Here is an 18,812-nt window from a genome sequence, read left to right as displayed (position 1 = left end):
TACTCCATAAACAAGCAACAAAAACAAAACTCAAGGTGTCAGCTTTTAGAATGGCACTCGCAATGCACCTTACACAGTGCCATTTATCAGAGCTATCAAATATACTTATTCGACAAAGATTACAACACGAAATGCAGAAGAAAGAAGGGCAAGCGTACCTGACACGAAAATTTTGCAGAGAATGCTATAAACAAAATGTTAATCAGTCAGGATCAAAAATGCTAAGAATCGAACCAAAAAGGTGACAACCTATTGTTCAAATTGTATTGATGAGCCACATTTATGTTTAAAGTGTTTTAACACAGTGCACCGTTAGATGCAAGATTTGTTCTCATTCTTTTTATGGATGTTCTAATAAAAATGTTTAATTGTTCAATGGGGCACTTTTATTTCAATGTATCTTCTATTTATCGGTTATATATAAGCAAAACGTCCAGAATATATTGTTAAAACGTGTAGAAGATATTAGTAAACAGTATTTGCTCATTTTATATATAATAGTAAGGTATGTGCACACTTATAACTTCAATTATATGATTATAAAGCAGTATTTACTATTATTTTCTAAGGTGTGTTTATAATAATATTCGTAGATTACCCTCCAAAGATATGGATGCAAACACAGTGCACCGTTAGATGCAAGATTTCTTCTCATTTTCTTTTTATGGATGTTCTAATAAAAAAGTTTAATTGTTTAATGGGGCAATTTTTATTTCAAAGTATCTTCTATTCATCGGTTATATTCAAAATATCCTAACTGTCAATTTTGCTGCTTCGGTCACCAATGATCATCGTGGCGTCATAGGAGAAACCTATGGCGGTCATATATGACCGACGTGGCAGTTAAAGCGTTAAGAAGAGAGATCTATTCTAAAAGGGTTGAGAAAAATTGTGTAAACCTTCGATGACGAAAGAATCTTTACAAATATACATGCTAAATAATCAACACAAATACCAACAAATCATAAAAATTCGTCTACCTTCTACTCCATTCACGGAGCTCGTAATCTCACACCAAATTCTCCAGCAAAAAAAGAAAAAAAAAAAGGAAAACGGAAAAACCAACAACTGGATCGATCACAGAAAGCCATTATTCCGTCGAAAGGTGTAATGATTCTTCGACGTTTGATCTTTCGGCGGCAATTACTCCGTCTCTGCCTTTCCCCTTTCATCCAGCTATCGGAAGAAACGGAACAAAAAAGAAAATGGGAAGGGTGGGAAAAGCAAAAGGAGAAACAGACGAGAGGAAAAATAGGTGAAAAGGGAAGGAAAGGCAGGTCGCTGAGAGTGAGTTACAGAGCATAACGCTGGCCAGAATGACGGCTCGTATAGCGGCGAGTCCCCTCGTAATAACGGTTCGCCGTTTTACAGCTGGTCGACTCCTTTATTCGAGGATCCACGTGGATGGATGGAGGATACGGGAGCCATTGCACGACAGAATTTCCACGACAGAAGAGGACGACATTCCGTCCTGCAATTTGCTCGGTGTAGCCACGGCCAGGCCGTTTTATCGCCCGGGTAAACTTGTCAGACTAAGGGACGAAGCACGCCCGGTGTCGCCAATGGAAAACCATGCTTCCCAAAGTCAATCCCTAGCGGCAAAGAATGCCGCAAGTGATACCACGTGCCGTGGATTGATTAACTGTGGAAATCGTCGCTGGATTTCCTTTTTTACGTTGCTGGCCATTAGAATTTGAAGGTTTTCTTGTTGCACATTTTTGGGGAAATTGTAACAAATCCAACTTGATTTAATATTTTGCGCTGCGAGATATTAAGTTGTCGGCGAAATCGTTAACAGGTTGTCTTTTGCATTTTCCCGGCTATAAAATTAGGACATTTTTTCGATACATTTTTTTGGAAAATTCTATCAAATTCGATTATATTTAATATTTTACATCGCACGGTTGTAAAGGTTGCTTGAAGATAAACTTAATATTTTGTTAAATTATACATTCATTGCTTCTTTCAATGACTTTGTTCCAAGTATCGGACAGACGAGTATATTTTTTCCCAGAAATTTGTCGTCCGTTTCGAGGAGGAATTCTTTCGAGTTGAAGTAGGTTTAATTCTGCCCGAGGAATTTTTAGAAAAATCATGCGATTACGTGAATATTCGAATTACAATCGGATATTTTTGGCGTACTCTTTGTCGATACGCAAGATCGATCGCTATCTCGTCGAAAAAACGAAATATTGTAAGGAAATAAAATCGCAACCGAATTCGACTGAAATTATTTTGTGTAAATATATGTCGTTTTAAGGAAACTACATACGGTTGAAGATTTATTTCCAACTAATTCTTTCTTCTAATTTTTTCTTATTTTCTCTGACCGATTTCGGAGAACAGAAGAGCGAGGGAAAGAGAATGATTCTCTCGTGTCTTGGCTGTTGTAATTTCGTTCCGAACCACCGTACTCCGCTAGGATTTTTCCGTTTCCCCGTGCCGTGATATTTTCTCTTTCGTGCTTTGTCTTTTTTCTCCGAGTTTAGGATCCTTTGAGAGGGACAGAGAGAACGAAAGAGAACGAAAGCTCTCAGCGGGCGAGAGAGAGTAAAATGAATTACAATTATTTTGGAACGAAAACGGGTTACGCTCGGCTGCCACGATAAAAGGGCAAAAATATATTTTTCGCTTCTTTTTTCCAGCCTCTGCAGGGCCCTTGTAACACACGAAAAGAAACGTTCTCTATATTTCTGAGCCGTTCTCGCGACTTTCATTTTATTTCTCTCTTTCCATCCTACCCTGGTGGTGTGCCTTTGAGCGTGTGCTTCTGCTTCGAAGAAAATAATCCGAGGGACGTCTGCAAAAAATAATTTTCCGCGCGGCTGCCGCGCAACTGCACGCGCAGCATTGTTCCTCGGGATTTAATTTCTGTCCAAAGAAACGACGTGAAAATGTTTCCTTTCCCCCTACAACTATCTCTTCGCTGGTTATATAGCCAGAAAAATTCTTCGCACGATTGTTGATAACATCTCCCGAGGAATTTCAGTCGATCGAATAGCTTCTGACTATTGTTTTTCTTTTTTTTTTTTTTTTTTTTTTTTTTTTTTTGCAATTACAAAGGATGATCGCGGTCGTTTTACCGTTTTACCAGCAACTGCGTTGGTTAAGTCGAGGAGCAATTATTAGACCGCGGATTTTTGTTTGTCTAAATTGGAAGAACGTGCAGAATGTACAGGAATAGAATGACGCGTTTAAATATGATACGTACTTTTTACGAACATAACTAAAGAAATGTAATCTGGTTGTACTAGTATCAACGATATTATAACAAACACATTATTCCATGTCCGTATGTCTGCGTATTACGTACATTTGTATAAATGTACAGTAAATACCTTTTGTGTATCATAGTACTCTAATAGAGTAGGTATTTCCATCTACATATTGTCTACTCGTTAAAAAAATGTCAGCTCTTCGTTGTCTATCATTCGAGAAAATTATATCTTCCATCATTTTTATAAAGCTTTATAAAGTTTTATAAACCTTTTCACGGTTGAGGTATATTTAGTTCTAACATACCCTAATTTTAAAGATTGAAAAAATATTCCAAAGCTATCAAACATCCACCAATGTGTTACTATATTTTCTTCATACTCTGCTTAAGCGAAAGGGTTAGAAAACAGGAACGAGATCGTGCAGATTGCCTTGATGCTCACGTTACGCTTCCACCGGTTTACCATACGTAACAAAATATGTATTCCGAAGCGAGGACGAGCAGAGGCTGCGCGGAGTTATTTGTGAAATCTCCCTCTCTCTCCCTCTCACCTTCTCTCCCTTTCTATAATCAGCGAACGCATAATTAGAATGAACTGTGGGCAGAAACTCGATGTAATTGTTGCTCCCTTGATGTCATCACCATATTAATCTCACTGATTACTGAAAGCTGGCATTAGATCTTTAACCGATCGATACGTTCGTTCGTGCAACGCGCCTGTTTTTCTTGCGTTTAAACGTTACGTACGTTGTTTTCCCGCCGTTGAACAGATCGGCAACGTTAATACCGTGGAATTAGTATGCGCAAGTTCTTGTACACGAAACGTGCCTCACGTTTAGTCAGCGTTTCGCATGTTCTTTTTCAAATTCGCGGTAAATAACGAAAGATCGGCGATTATCTCTTTCGCGTCGGCGATATCAAATAACAGACGATGATCGATTACAGGTCGATATTTTCGATCGATTTACACGTGTCTTCTGTAGATAATATATCTTCAGGTGTAGCCTGAAGAAGTAAACTGGAATATTCGCGAAACATCGGAAAAAAGCGTATCGTAATATTAATGAAAATACGATGGAAATCCAAAGAGCCATATATAAGTATGATGGTACATATAGAAGTCATTCTAGCGTGGGATTTTTATTCCACTTGAAATTTTTATTCTAAAAGCGTTAGAATCCCAGAGGCGCAAACAGTATAGCGAAGAAACTTTCAATGGCACCAATAGCAGCAAAAGAGCGAAGGACTTTTTGCCGGTCCTTATTACTCGCAACTTTTTTTCTACAATATACGTGAGCTTCGTTAGCCACCAGAATTCTGGCACTCTTTCGGACTGTTTTTGTGCATTTCTCGTTGTACAGGGACAAAAAATCTAGAATCGTACGTTTCTTTTTACGTATAATTATACGACGAATAGGATTCGTCATCGTTGCGAGGAGCCAATCACGTTAATTTAACTACACAGTAACACACCATCAAAAAACTGGCCTCTGCTTTTTCTGTTAGATAAGATACGCGATAAAATCTTCAGGTCTAAGAAGAATCTTGTTTTCTAAAAAAATATAGATTACGACGTTTAACCAAGAATCCATAAACGCGTAGAAGAAATTCTGCAATTTGATTTTTTCGTTGTCGACTATCGCACGTCACGATGACAGTATACCATTACTAGATAACGTGGAATTTTCAGGAAATCGAAGACCCAGATATCTGGTTACCCGAACAGAACGCGCTCGACTTGTTCGGAATACCTGGTGACCCAATAGCGCAACGCGTGAAGTTTCTCTCTGGTCGTATCGAAGACGTCCGTTAATCGATTCCCACTCAATTAAACCTCGAGAGATAATATCTCGCGCCTGGATACGCGGAATCCGATTTAATTACGATCGGCGCCGTGTAACGATTATCCGCTAGCCATTCGCATTGTTCATCCTGACGTTTGGTACAAGCGTTACACAGCTTTAGTACACTGATTGGAGTCGTTTTAGGGAAAGAATCGCGCGTCGTTGTGTCTCGTCACGCGGGGACGAACAAGCGGAAGTCGTTGTGAACGCAGCATAAGGGCACTGGGACGCAGGAAGTGAATAGAAATGTCTGACGACGCACATTCCGATTTCCAACGGGATACTACCGTTTCCTTTTACTTTTCTCTCCACTTTTTCATCCATCGCCTTCTTTAGTTTCTTTTTTTTAATTAACGTGCTAGGACTTTACACATACAAGGCTATCGACGCACCCGTTGCGTCGCATTATCATATTAATGCCGTTATCACGTTTTTGGTTTTCCACTTTGTAACGACGTGGTTTGCAGAGATAAAAGAATTGCGAATAAATGAAATTTACAGGGAAAATCACGAGAAATATAATTTTCGTTGACAATTTTATTCCAAGGAATATTTTAATTACGATTAAAAACGAACGTGTATTTCGATAGAAAATGACTAAAAGTCAGGTGAAGCTACTAGACTCGAAGATACAGTTAGCGAATTTTCGCAAAAATCACATCGTCGGCTCGTTGTTAAAATTCATTCATATCTATAGCCATTGATGAAACGCATTCATGGAAACTCGCTCCATTCAGGAACAAATCCCTTGAATAGTCGCTTCCATTCAGGTGATAACCTTGTCTTTTCGCCTACGATTTCACGCGCAAAATTCTTCTGTTTTAATCAAATTATTATATATTATCAAATTATTAGACCCCATTCACATATCCATTGATGAAACACAATCTTCAAAGTTTCATTCTCACCATGCTGAAACTCTTATCTCGCTGCGAGTTACACACAAATTTCCTACACAAACGAAACTATTTTCAAATTAGAATACCGGAAAGATATTGCGAAACTTTGTTTGATTAATACATTAGCTCGTTATTAGAATTCGTTCAGATATCCGTGGCCATTCACGAAACGGTTGGACAATTTATGTTTATAAACGATGCCACCGTTCATTGTTGGCCGATTGTTCCCGGGGGATGATTAATCGGTTTCGTTGGAGCAAGTGCGCCGGTGTCTCCGTTTTAAAAAGAGATTTATTAGCGGCGTGACATAAACGGCGATTATGACTTCCATACGTACTCGTCGATTAATCACCGGCGTTGCTTGGTGCCTCGCTTAAGAACGCGCTACGCGAATTAACACCGATTGCGAAAGTCGATGCCGTGCGTGCAATCGATGCCTGTATGCCTGTGATTAGCCGGGGGATTTATACGGTATATTTATCAACGATAACGCAATCCACTCGATTCTTTGACTATCCTGTTCTCGGACCCAGCCATACCAACGTAGAGAAATATCAACGTTAGGCGGTGAATGATATATCCGTGGATATGAATTGGATGTTTGAGAGCGAAGGGTAGTTACGAGTTTCGTTCACAAGACCTCGTTTCATTGAACAATCTCTACTCCGTTTTATAATCGAGCTGTATTCGTTACAAGCTATACGCAATTTACGTTTAAATATCGCATGATGAGGAATAATGATGTGTTGCGCGTTTAGGTGGATCGAATTACGAGACGAGATGATCGCGATGGAGAAGTAAAAATGAAACTGTGGGTAGACGTTCTGTGTCGAAATGAAAAAGGCGATGTGCCGTGTTGGTACTTGCACGTGCGAAGAATTAATTTTGAATCGATATGGAGAAGTTCGTATGCGAAAGGAACGATGCTGGAATTCTTAGAAATATCCTTGACAATTGTTTCATGGTTTCCGAAATTGTATAAATATGCCGTCATCAAAATCACTTTTATTCGCGGGAAACTTCGACTATTAGATTTTTCTTCAAATTCAGGTTTACCTGTTTTTACAGTTTGTTCAGACACATTGGGAAACTCGTATAGATATAACGCATTTTATTGTAGTAGCCACTAAAAGAATTGTAAAAACGTGGTCAAAATCGTGATTTATGTACCGATTGAAAATACATCTGCTCTGTAAGAATGCATTCCATGATCATACAACTCCATAATTTGATTCCATGTCGCTCCTGTAATGTAATTGCAGATATCCTCGTACAACACGATGAATATTTTGTTTAAAAGAAAAAAGAAAGAAAAGAGAAGAATCAACGTATTATATTGGACAAAAAGATTGAAGACATTACAGCATACTTTTACTTTTCTGAAGAAAGACGAACGCGAACAAGAATCATTTTTGTTACGAGCCCTTTATTTGAAAACATCATGTACGTCTGTAGTGGTTTGGTAGCGGCAAAAAATGTGGACGAGGAGATTTTTCTGAGATCAGGCCGATCCATTCAGGCGATGTTTGAATTAAACGCGGCTCTTTGATTTTAATGATGCCGTGCGCGTGATACGAACGCATCACGTGTCCCTCGCCGCTCGAATCGGCTGAAAATTATCCGTGCGTTCGCCAATAACACGGCGTATTACCATAAATGCTGTCTGTCGGTGTAATTTTCAATTTTGTCCGGCCTTCTTGTACCCTTCTAACCGCGTGTCTCCTTCCTTCTCGTGCACCGAGTATCGCGCTCGGTTTTTACACGCGTTTTCCACGTGATTTCTTGCCGTCGTTTCTGCAAGCCGTGGATTACCAAAGAAAGAAGAAGATTCCCTGGACGAGAGAAGAAACTAACGACTTATTCTCTGGAATACAGAGACCTGTGATCGACGTTTTCCGTGCCGATGCTCGAGTTATCGTGGCCATGATCGAAACAGTACCGACAATCGTGGGAGAAAAAATTTCGTTTGTTGTGTAATTAGCGTGAACGCAACTGCAAGGTATTGCCAGTATCGATAAGATCGGCTCGTTGTTCTCATTGGACCGCGGAAAACATAGCAATTCTTTGTTGTCACGTTTGCTTTCCACGTGGATGATGGTCTTAAGACGCTAGGTGTTTGAGCGAGGTTCACGTTTGACGGTCTAAGAATGAGGAAGAATCATTGGAGATTATTGGATCTTAACGAATTTTTTCATACGAGTGTAACAGATGTATTCAGCGTAACAAGAAAATTATTAGGCAGGAATTTTGTGTTAAAAAGTATTTTCTTTGGTTTCGAAGATATTGTTTTATGTCTGGCCGGTATATTTGTGGTGATTGTGCGCTACTGTTCGTGTGTAGGGTGAGACAGGTTCTGCTGCGGGTCGCCAGTGTCGCGGCTGGGGTACTGCTGTATTTTTCTTCACATTTTTGATGTCGCGGAAGAAAAATCGGACTCCGGTCGCCGGGATTTGAACCCGGGTCCGGAACGTTCGTAACCTAAGGCGCTAACTACTGCTTGTTTTATATGAATGTTACGATGTTATATTTACGAAGAAATAAAATATTCAATACGAAATTGCTATGATAACAAGGAGAGGAAACTATTAGGAGATATCTTGATTTTTTGAATAACAAATTCGTGGATCGTATCGATTTAGAAGGAAGTTTATCATTTTTTAATTACAGTTTATCGTGCGATTCTTTTTCTACTCTCTCAAGCAGTCAATTGCTTCAGACGATGCCACATTTTAAGATATCGTAAAGCATAAGCGTACAATAATGCATTGTCATGTAGGCGATAGAAATTATTATTTCCTTATCGTCGCAAATTTGCTGTTAAAATGAATTCCGAGGATCGATAAAACCGTGCGTAACATAAGAAATAAAAAAGAAGATGAAAATTAATTAATTAAATGATAGAAGTCCTGACGCAATTATTGGAAATATGTTGACGTTTGAATATCTCACCGAAAATTTTTTGTAGCTTCGTTTCCTCCCAACCAGCTACGATGAAACGAAGCTCGTGATAAAAAATCCAGCATAGTCTTAGTGTAGAATTATCGTTGAATATTAAACAAGGGCAACAAGGAACCGATTCTAGAAATGTGTAATCGTTGTCGATTACATTCTTGGAGACTGGTTAACAGATTGCATCTTCGGACCGTGTGGAATCTTACGGTTGCGTTGTTATGTACTGGAAAGACGTTTTACATGAAGACGATTACATAGGCGATGCCACATGGGTTGGTTCACCTTGAGAGTTGTGTTACGACGAGTGGCGGATTTCTATCTTGTGGTTAGTCAAACCTTCGCTTACGTGTTTTGTTACGTAGACTTGTCGTCGTAAGAATAAAACAACGGAGATATATAAAGAAAAATCTTAATTTTCTGAAAAATCCTAGTCACCTTACATTCGATCCCGTGTGTGAAGATTGTGTGAAGTGTTAAAAATTACATATCAAAAAGCCATAGAAGTATATTACTCTGAATACAGTGAAATAAATAAATTACATGCCACAAAATTGTAGAAGAACAATTATACTTTTTCGCACTTTCTTTGTTTAAAGGTAATTAATTGTTGCAATACAATAAACTACTTTATCTCGTTAATTGTATAACAATTTCTAAAGTGTATCAACACGATAATGACTCTAAATGTAAAAGGAACTAATTTATTTAATTTATTTTAATTTATTTGTGGTTTTGTATATTTATAATCATCTATAATATAAATAATATAATATAAAATCTATAATCATCTGCTATAATCGAAAAAAAGTGTGGATATATTGTCAAATAGCAATGCTATGCATTTTGGTGAAGAATTTTAAAATTTCTCTATAAAACCAGAAATATACGACTCATTTTTCCCCTGTTATGTCATATGAAATACACGTCAATAATAGCCATAACAAAAATCTACATACGTATAACATAACTGACATAAAATATAATCAATGAAATTATAACAAAGACGAACGATACGATATAATAAAGTCTTACAGATTAAAGCTTCGCAGATTAGGGAACTTTTCGCCGAGATACTGTCTTTGTTAGCTCGTAATTTCGTTAGCGACTTCCAACGAGACCGGCGAATACGAAGCCGGCCGATTACTCCATCGAAGTCATGCTTAGCCGTTATGGTGTGCATTATGCCGTGGAAAAAGTGTGCAACAGTATTTGCATGGCATTTGCATACGATTTGCATATAATCTTTAATGAACGAGAGATCTGCGCTTTCTCTCTAATAACGTGGAATATAGCCGCGTATTTTTGCCGTGCACTTGTCGAAACGCGATACGACTACGCCTCTCTCGTGATTAATCGATCTTCCGTTCGTTCTGGGACAAGGATTTTTGTCTCGTCGGGAAAACGACGTCACGGAAACGGAAAAAGAAAAAAGAGAAAAATGAAACGAACGATGAATAAGAAACGTGACACGTTCGATTGAACGTGATGTATCATTGGTGGAGGAATGTCTCGGAAGTCATCGGTGCTGAATGTTTATCAAGAGTTTTAAAAGATTGATGCAGCTCGAGTGTATGCGTCACTTGTCAATTTATACGTTGCTTCTGCGTCGTTTAAGAATTAATTCTCGATTTCTTCCGAGGTTTTCTTTGTCGAGGGCTGCTCATGAGTACGAATAGTATGATTAAACGAAGAGCTGTGATACAAATTCCACTAGTAAAATATTGGTTGGTTCGATAAGCCGATGTTGCGGATTTTATCCGAGACTGAAGTTACTTTCATTTGTCATTTACCGTAGGAAATAAAGACATCAATTACATTAAGAATACCAGGCACTAAATCAAAACGTTCGATCTATCTAAATTCTATATTTGTCACTATACCTCGTTCTTACAAAAGGATATCCATATATTTCTCCCTATTTCTTGTTATCATTCTTCATCGAAACGTAATAAAATTTCACATTTGAGTTAAAACAACTTCATCGTCTTAATAAATGAACGAAGCGACCCAACAGAACGCTTTCTCTGAAAGAATTCCAGCTCCTTTTTTGAAAGAAGCAACTTTTTAAGCGAAACGTTCTTTCGGCATTTACATCGGCGTTCTGTGCTTTCCAAAAGTGCGTGTCTAACAGAAATACACCTCAGTAGTCGCGTACGATAATCGACGATGACAAAGTCCCAAAATCTCCTACTAAAACGACTCAATTGCGAATGAATAAAACATGCGAATATATAACGCTTTCTCTGGTGAAATTCCATCCTACATGAGGAATTTTTCGAGCTAAAGATTCTTTCGGCACCTATATCGCCGCCACTTTGTGCTTTCCAGAAGCGTGTGACTAACGCAAATGGACCGTGGCAGTCGAGTATGATAATTAATTAGAAAGGCAGAGACCGGCGATCGGCGATTTCTTTCAAGCCTAATATAACTGGCTCTCTGTCTCGCCTCGGCTCCAGCGCCTCTGTTCATCCTCCTCCACGAAGAAAGTCTTCTTTTTCGTAGCCGCTCCTCCGAACGACCTTGCGATCTGCACCGCTGATGGCTCGGTCTGAAATATCGGCGTGCCGTGGATCCGGATCACATTCCCGCGAAACGATTTCGTAAGAATGTATCCGTCGGACGGTTGTGCCTGGCCAATTGTCCAGGTATTCGCAGAATTAAATCGTTTCGAAGCGTTCGCGGTGTGTCGCGGAAACACTAGGGTGGCGCGCGTACATCGATATCCGCTTGGAGCTGTGTGTGTATGCCTCTTTGGCGAAAAGTAATTTTCGCTGGGGTGATACGGGCGGAATGAAAGCGGCGGGAAACGACGGGAACAGCAACCGGGATTTCAGTCGTTGCCGGGAAAAGCGTCGTTCGCCGGAAGCCAGGCAATCGAGATAACGACGAAATAATAATAAAGTAACGCGCTTGCGAGGTCGCGAGAATAACGATAGGGAGTGAGAGAGAAGGAGAGGGATTTGGCGGGAGCAGAATCCGGGCCAGGTTCGCTCTTTGCCCCGCTATACACAAGTCGAGTGGTTGGTTGGTTCGCTTGCTGCTGGTTTCAACCCGATAATCGATCCTCTCCATTCGGTCGTACGTTGGCAACGAGAATACCGTGTGCGCGCTTACGTTGAACGCTTGAAAAGTATTAAGAATGAAACTTCGTTCACACCGTCTGGTTGGCGTCGAAATCAATAATGCCCAGGTTGAACTGGGTTAATACCACGGTACGCTGGTTGGTCAGGAATTTCGTTCCGTTCTACGCGTTCGTGCCCTTCGTTTGTCTTTCTTCGTTCTTCCACCTTGCCGATCCGTATCTTTCTTTCACTTTGGTCTGGCTCTTTCTTTTCCATCACCTTGGACCTTTTCGTTCTCTTGCTTCTTTCCATCCTTTCGTTCACTGACTGCTAGGCATATGACGGATTCTCGAACAACGCAAAGGTCTCGGTCGGCTAGTCGCATAGTTGAAATACCACGTGTAATTCTTGGTGTTGTGATGATCGTAGCAGAGCAACTTGCTATTGACTGGGGACGCTGTTTCGTATGCTGTACGCGACGTCGTTGTGTCTCTGTAATAAAATAAAGTATTTTATATAACGATATCACGATATCTAACGTATGTTGCAGAATATGTAAGTATCCGCTCTCCTTTTTTTTATTGGCGACTTAAGACATTTGTTTTTTCGTTCTCTCTCAAGTTAATCCGCATAATGCTTCCGTTCTGACGTCTCTTTTTTCGCCTTCCTCCGTTCTTCCCCCCTTTTTTTTCTCTACTCCAGCTAGCCGGAACGTACGAGCGTATAACGCCGGTTGCGCCATTAAACCTAAGTGGCTTAAAGCCTTAAAGTCGTAATAAAAACCGGTCGGAATTACACATCGGTCGTCAGTGGACTTTGGCTGACCCTTAACCTCGTCAACTCTGGTTTAGCCTAGAAATATTTGCCGTTCTATTGCCACGTTATCGCAAGACATACCAGAAACATCCTCTTCGCTGCCACGTGCGATCGGACTAATATTATTAGCGAAATTTTACAAGCCACGAGATACAAATCGCCAATGTTAATGAAAGCTTTTCCACTGCGGCAAAAAATCTGATATTAAGAGAAATTGAATTTTACGAATGAACTTTGAATGAGCTGCAGCCGTTCGAGTATTCGAAATTACAAAATTCGTAAAGGAAAAATCGTAGTTTGTCAACTCGTCAACACTTTGACTGCCACGCCGAAATCACATGTTTCGTTCAGGATGCCACGGGAGTATCTTTATTATTCAAAGCATATAATGGCAAAATAAAAATACATTGATGATGTAAGACAGCATTCTTCCCCAATGGACCATTTATTTTATTGGTGGTCACGGGGTGACCACCGTGACGCCTTAGTAACAATTGATAGCGACATATTATAACAAGGCTCCGTTTATTTCTACAAACCATTCGCATTCGTTATTTCGTCGTAAGCAAAACGTCCAGAATATATCGTTGAAACGTGTAGAAGATATTAGTAAACGGTATTTGCTCATTCTATATATAATAGTAAGGTGGAGAGACAAGCGTAACATTTTTCTGATTTCGACGAAACATTCGGATCAAATGATAGAATTCCGCAAAAAGAATTATGTTTGTGATAAACCAATGTTTGTGGTAGATTACAACAGAGAAAAGTGTGCTGTAGATTTACCAGATCAAATGATAGCATATTCCAAACCACATAGAAGAACCCTCGAATGGTATGTAAAATCAGCCTTAGAGTTATTGTTAAATACACCAATTTCAAACGCGATGATACTCTATAAACAAGCAACAAAAACAAAAAACAAGATATCAGCTTTTAGGATGGCACTCGCAATGCACCTTACACAGTGCCATTCACCAGAGCCGTCAAATATACTTATTCGACAAAAATTACGACACGAAATGCAGAAGAAAGAAGGGCAAGCGTATCTGGCACGAAAATTTTGCAGAGAATGCTATAAAAAAAATGTTAAACAGTCAGGATCAAAAATTGCTAAGAATCGAACCAAAAAGGTGACCACCTATTGTCCAAATTGTATGATGAGTCACATTTATGTTTAAAGTGTTTTAACACAGTACACCGTTAGATGCAAAATTTGCTCATTTTTTTTTTTTTTATTGATGTTCTAATAAAAATGTTTCATTGTTCAATGGGGCACTTTTATTTCAATGTATCTTCTATTTATCGGTTATATATAAGCAAAACGTCCAGAATATATTGTTAAAACGTGTGGAAGATATTAGTAAACAGTATTTGCTCATTTTGTATATAATAGTAAGGTATGTGCACACTTATAACTTCAATTATATGATTCTAAAGCAGCATTTACTATTATTTTCTAAGGTGTGTTTATAATAATATTCGTAGATTTCCCCCCAAAGATATGGATGCAAACACAGTGCACCGTTAGATGCAAGATTTCTTCTCATTTTCTTTTTATTGATGCTCTAATAAAAATGTTTAATTGTTCAATGGGCACTTTTTGTTTCAAAGTATCTTCTATTTATCGGTTATATTGAAAATGCCCTAACTGTCAATTTTCATTCAATTTTTACAATTGTAAGAAGTTCAAGCGCTCCGATCATCAATGACCACTGTGGCAGTCGAAGTGTGAATATCATTAGTTGATAAAGTATTATGATTGGCGAAAAGTAAACAGCTTCTTCTTTCTTACCTTTTACAATGGTGAAGAAGATGATATAAAAAAATTCACAGTATCTAGAAGCCACCAATAGCTTTTCTGCGTTCGTTGGATCATTTCGACCTTATTTGATTTTTATTTTATTCATAGAAACTGTTATAGCTGTCGTTTTAGGATCGTACGTAACAACATACCTCACCTTAAAAAAAAAAAAAAATACTATAAAAAAGGATCACTTATCTCGTTTTCGGAAAAGTTAGGAAATCTAAATTTCGATCAGATTTTTAGGCCGACCGGTGCACCCATGGCCCGTGTAATTTCATTCGAATTCGGATTTAAATAGACGGTGACACGCGTCGAGATAACCGGTAGCTGTTCGCCGCGTTGAAATTTATTTAAAAGATGGTCGGAAGGGTTGTCGATGGGAATCAACAAGGGGAGAGCGAAGCGCACACATGAAAGAGACAGAGAGGACGACGATTATCCGATATACGTGTCCAGTAACGATACGTCAAACACGATTTCCGGACATTTTTATAAGAACGATCGGTTCGACACGAATGGTTCGTCGGCATTAAACGTCGAATGAAGTTCGCGCCGGTGGATGGGACGCGTTCGCAGGTGAATCGAGCGTTGATTGTGGCGGCGCGTCGATTGTCGAACCGTGGTGTATACTCGGCCGGTCGATAGACGCCGGTTCCGTGGCTCTGCGCGTACCTTCGCTTTGTTTGCCCGTAACAACCATAATTATCTTGCCACGACGTTATCTCGTATGAATCATGCTAACCTGACGTAATGTACTTGTTGTTATTTGACGTTGCCATGCATTCAGGAGCCCTCTCCATGGATGCATCGTTCCAGACGCGCGAATTGACTCTAATTCGCAGATAAGACGAGTCGCCTCTCTTGACTTTGTAAGCTGCTTGTTAGAGGATTTAACCGACCTTGGTTAAATCGTAGAAATACTTTTTCAGCGCAGTAAATCTTTGTTCAAATTTATGATCCTCCGTGGCTGGGATTTCTATCGCTCGATCCGGTTTTTGTTATTTTAATATTAAAAAATGTCTGAAGCAATTTACTTAATTCAGCATTTCGCCTTGTGGATTTTTTTTGCAAGATTTATATCGGTTATAGGTTTTCGCTTTAATTTGCAAACGGTTTGGGTTTGTTATTATCGATATTCCACGAGGTCCATTCTATCGAGGTCAGTTTGATTATTATTCTCGTTTGTATCATTCTCTTAATATTGCGCTCCTTCTTAATTTGATAATATTCCTGAAGCAATTACTTTTTCTTTTCTTTCCTTTCGTAAAATACAATTAATTAACACGATCGTAAAATACATATGATACGACTAATTAAAACGATCAAGGTTTGTTCTTCTCACCAATCTTTGATAAGTTATGTTTCTTACGAAGAAGTTTCATCCGTGGTTTGACGTGTATATAGAAGTTAAATCAATATATCCGATGATATCTTATCTTTATATTATTTGTATTATACGGCGAGTTTATTCCGAACTTTGAATCTTCTAAAATACGTATACGTACGCGTATTCCAATACATAGAAAGAACAGATGCTATAAGAACAGGTATAGGAGAATTAGTTGCATTGGTTCTAGCATGTCCCATGTATCTACATAATGAAATTGAGATGAAAAGTTGAAGCTAATCAGCTTGTTTGCAGAGAAACTCAATTATAGATGTTACATTTCTATTTAAAATTCATGGCCAGATAAATGCAAAGTTTATATGAGAAGCCATCGTAGAAGGTCGTCTCGCGATGGAATAAACGACATTGAATTAGACGATATCGCGTGATTTCACGACGCAAATAGGTTGCGTGGCAACTAGTAGATTTATCTCGAAGAGCCGCGTAAACGCGACACAACGCGATGACACGCAACTTCGCTTGCTTTAATTCTAGTTTGTCGCTGCCTGGATGTGGAAGAAAATGCAGCCGAAGGGAAAAAAGGCTGTCTGAGCGGCGAGAGGCGAGCGTTTTTTCCCTTAGATAAATCCTTCAATTACGGGCTGGCGAGTCAGTAAATATAGCTGCTGCAATGTCGGAACAGCCTTCGAAAACTTCGTTTCGCTGTCAGAACGACGGCTTTAAGTGATTTATAATCAAAACTGGATTAGGTGGATGGAAAAGCCTTAACTTGCTCGAGCACTCGAGGCAAGCCGAGGCCCGTTGAACATGAAGCCTGCCAGTGATTTAAAAGTCTCTTAAAACGTATTAAATAAATGGTCGCTTGAAAAACGCGAACGTTGTTCGTGGGAATAATGTCTATTTATCCGTAGGCAGCTATTTATCATTTCGAAGCGAAGGATTCGCGCGAATGAAATCATTCTGCTTGCTCCTTGAATAATCTCTACATAGTACGTACTTACTTCATCGATGTATTCTTCCATAATGTTTTTATTATCGGTTTATTGTCACGTATAAATCTTTTTAATAAACGCAATGATTAACGTTCTATAGTTTCATGGAAAATCGAAGTAAACGACAGTTGTACCGAGTCCGATTCTTTCGTTTCTGTATCTTTTTTCTTATTAGATACATTTTCTGTCTACTTGCCGTGTTTAACTAGTTTAACTTAAATAATGAGATTTGTTCTTATAACGCATCAGATTTGTACTACTGGCATGTAAAAATTGAAGAAGATTTAACAATATTATATTTTATTTTCATGTAGGAATCAGATTACTAGACTATGGACACATTTATGAAAATTCATATTTAACATATAATATAAATTCGAAGAAATATCCAACTAATTCTTCTCTTTTCATTTTGTTTTAGGTAAGCACAGTAAAAGGGAATTTACACGTATAAGACATCGACACGTACCAGGCATACAACAGGTTTTTATATGAAATATTCACGTTATTATCTTAGACCGTACAGATTATTTATGCGAATTCGTATTTTTATGGACACAGTGAATTGAGGAAGTAACGTCTAAACAGAGAAATTTGACAAAATATTACCATACAATGATTTTATTACTTTACTTTGGATATTTTAATGTTATCGGATTGCTAGGAATATTCGTAACATTTTCAAAATAGTGTTTTCACGTTCATATATTACAAGAATTTGATGCTGTAACAACGAAATGTAAAACTTCATAAAAAACGCTTTATCGGAAAATAAGGATCCGTGCAAACATTTCTCGTATCCACTTCGTACGTACCATAATCAAGCTACCTGTACTTTGCCTTCTCTCATCCAACAACGGTGTTTCCAAACGAAAGCAAAAAAGGAAAAAAAAAGAAAAAAAAAAATGAAAGAGTGAACGTACACGAGTGGTGATAAATTTTCGAACGAAAACCTTCGCCGAGAATCGTCACGAGGCATCATATCCGCGGTGATTTGTTACCCTCGGTGTCGTCTAGCTCTGGTGACACAACCCTGTTTCATTCTGATGGAAAAGCGTTGTACGGAGTTTGCGTAGCGAGACGGAAAGTCGCGAGGTCGCGTGCCACTCGCGTGACATCCGCTTGATAACGATGCTTCGCATATCCTCAATCTCGACGTTTCTCAACATCGTCGCCGTCGTCGTCGTTTTCGTCTTCGTCGTTGTTGACCGTCTGCACAGGGTAACCCGTCATTTTTTACCTCTTCTCGAGCGTTTTGTAAATAGCCGACGAAATGGCCCATTTTCCTAGCTGGTGCTCGCGTTCCTCGGGTATCATCCCGAGCGTACCGCCGATTCATCACAAACTGTCAAGCTGTCGCTGAAACCGGTGCATCCTAAATGCGACCGGACACTTTATTGCTCCTTTTGCTTACTGTTTCCCGATGGCCCGTTAACGGTGATTGATGCATTTTTAACGGGTCTCGTCTCATCGAATATTATGAACAGTTTACACGCGTTCCACTTTTCGATCCTTATCGCGTCAGATTGAAACGTATCGTTGTCCGTTATCACTCGCGTTCCAGCGTTGTTAGGGCAATTTTCTGTTTCGGTTATTGCAACGGCAGATTATGAATTCGTTTCTGCCTGTACAGCCAGCGTTCTGTTTAACTCCACCAGCTATCCACCAGGGCTTACACTTTCCAAATTTCATGCAGGCGAGTGCGCGAGTACGCTCGTCCATCAGACTGTACACTTTCAGACAGCGAGATAAGACTGGAAGATTATTACGGACTTACTGAAATCTTCATGATCGTCGTTTTACTTGGAACCGTGGTCTAAGATGAATCTACCTATATGTTCTGTGTTACAGTAAGAATGAGAATTAAATTAATAG

The 18,812-nt window shown here is 39.1% G+C and overlaps 2 protein-coding genes across 6 annotated transcripts in view; one reads left to right on the top strand and one right to left on the bottom strand.

Moving 5' to 3' along the window:
- Plexa (plexin A) overlaps positions 1-18,812 on the top strand; it is a 427,193-nt gene that overhangs the window by 78,468 nt on the left and 329,913 nt on the right. The window contains exon 2 of one of the 5 annotated variants that reach the window (XM_072004838.1): positions 17,359-17,420. The exons of the other annotated variants lie outside the window; for them this stretch is intronic. The gene's annotated coding sequence lies outside the window, so the exon portion shown is untranslated. The remainder of the gene's footprint in view (positions 1-17,358; positions 17,421-18,812) is intronic. 5 annotated transcript variants of the gene reach the window in all.
- Abl (tyrosine-protein kinase Abl) overlaps positions 1-18,812 on the bottom strand; it is a 223,155-nt gene that overhangs the window by 138,099 nt on the left and 66,244 nt on the right. The window lies entirely within an intron of this gene.

The sequence above is a fragment of the Bombus fervidus genome, chromosome 6, assembly GCF_041682495.2.
Source record: "Bombus fervidus isolate BK054 chromosome 6, iyBomFerv1, whole genome shotgun sequence".
In the NCBI taxonomy this organism is placed as follows: Eukaryota; Metazoa; Arthropoda; class Insecta; order Hymenoptera; family Apidae; genus Bombus; species Bombus fervidus.
This window is presented reverse-complemented; position numbering and strand designations above follow the sequence as displayed.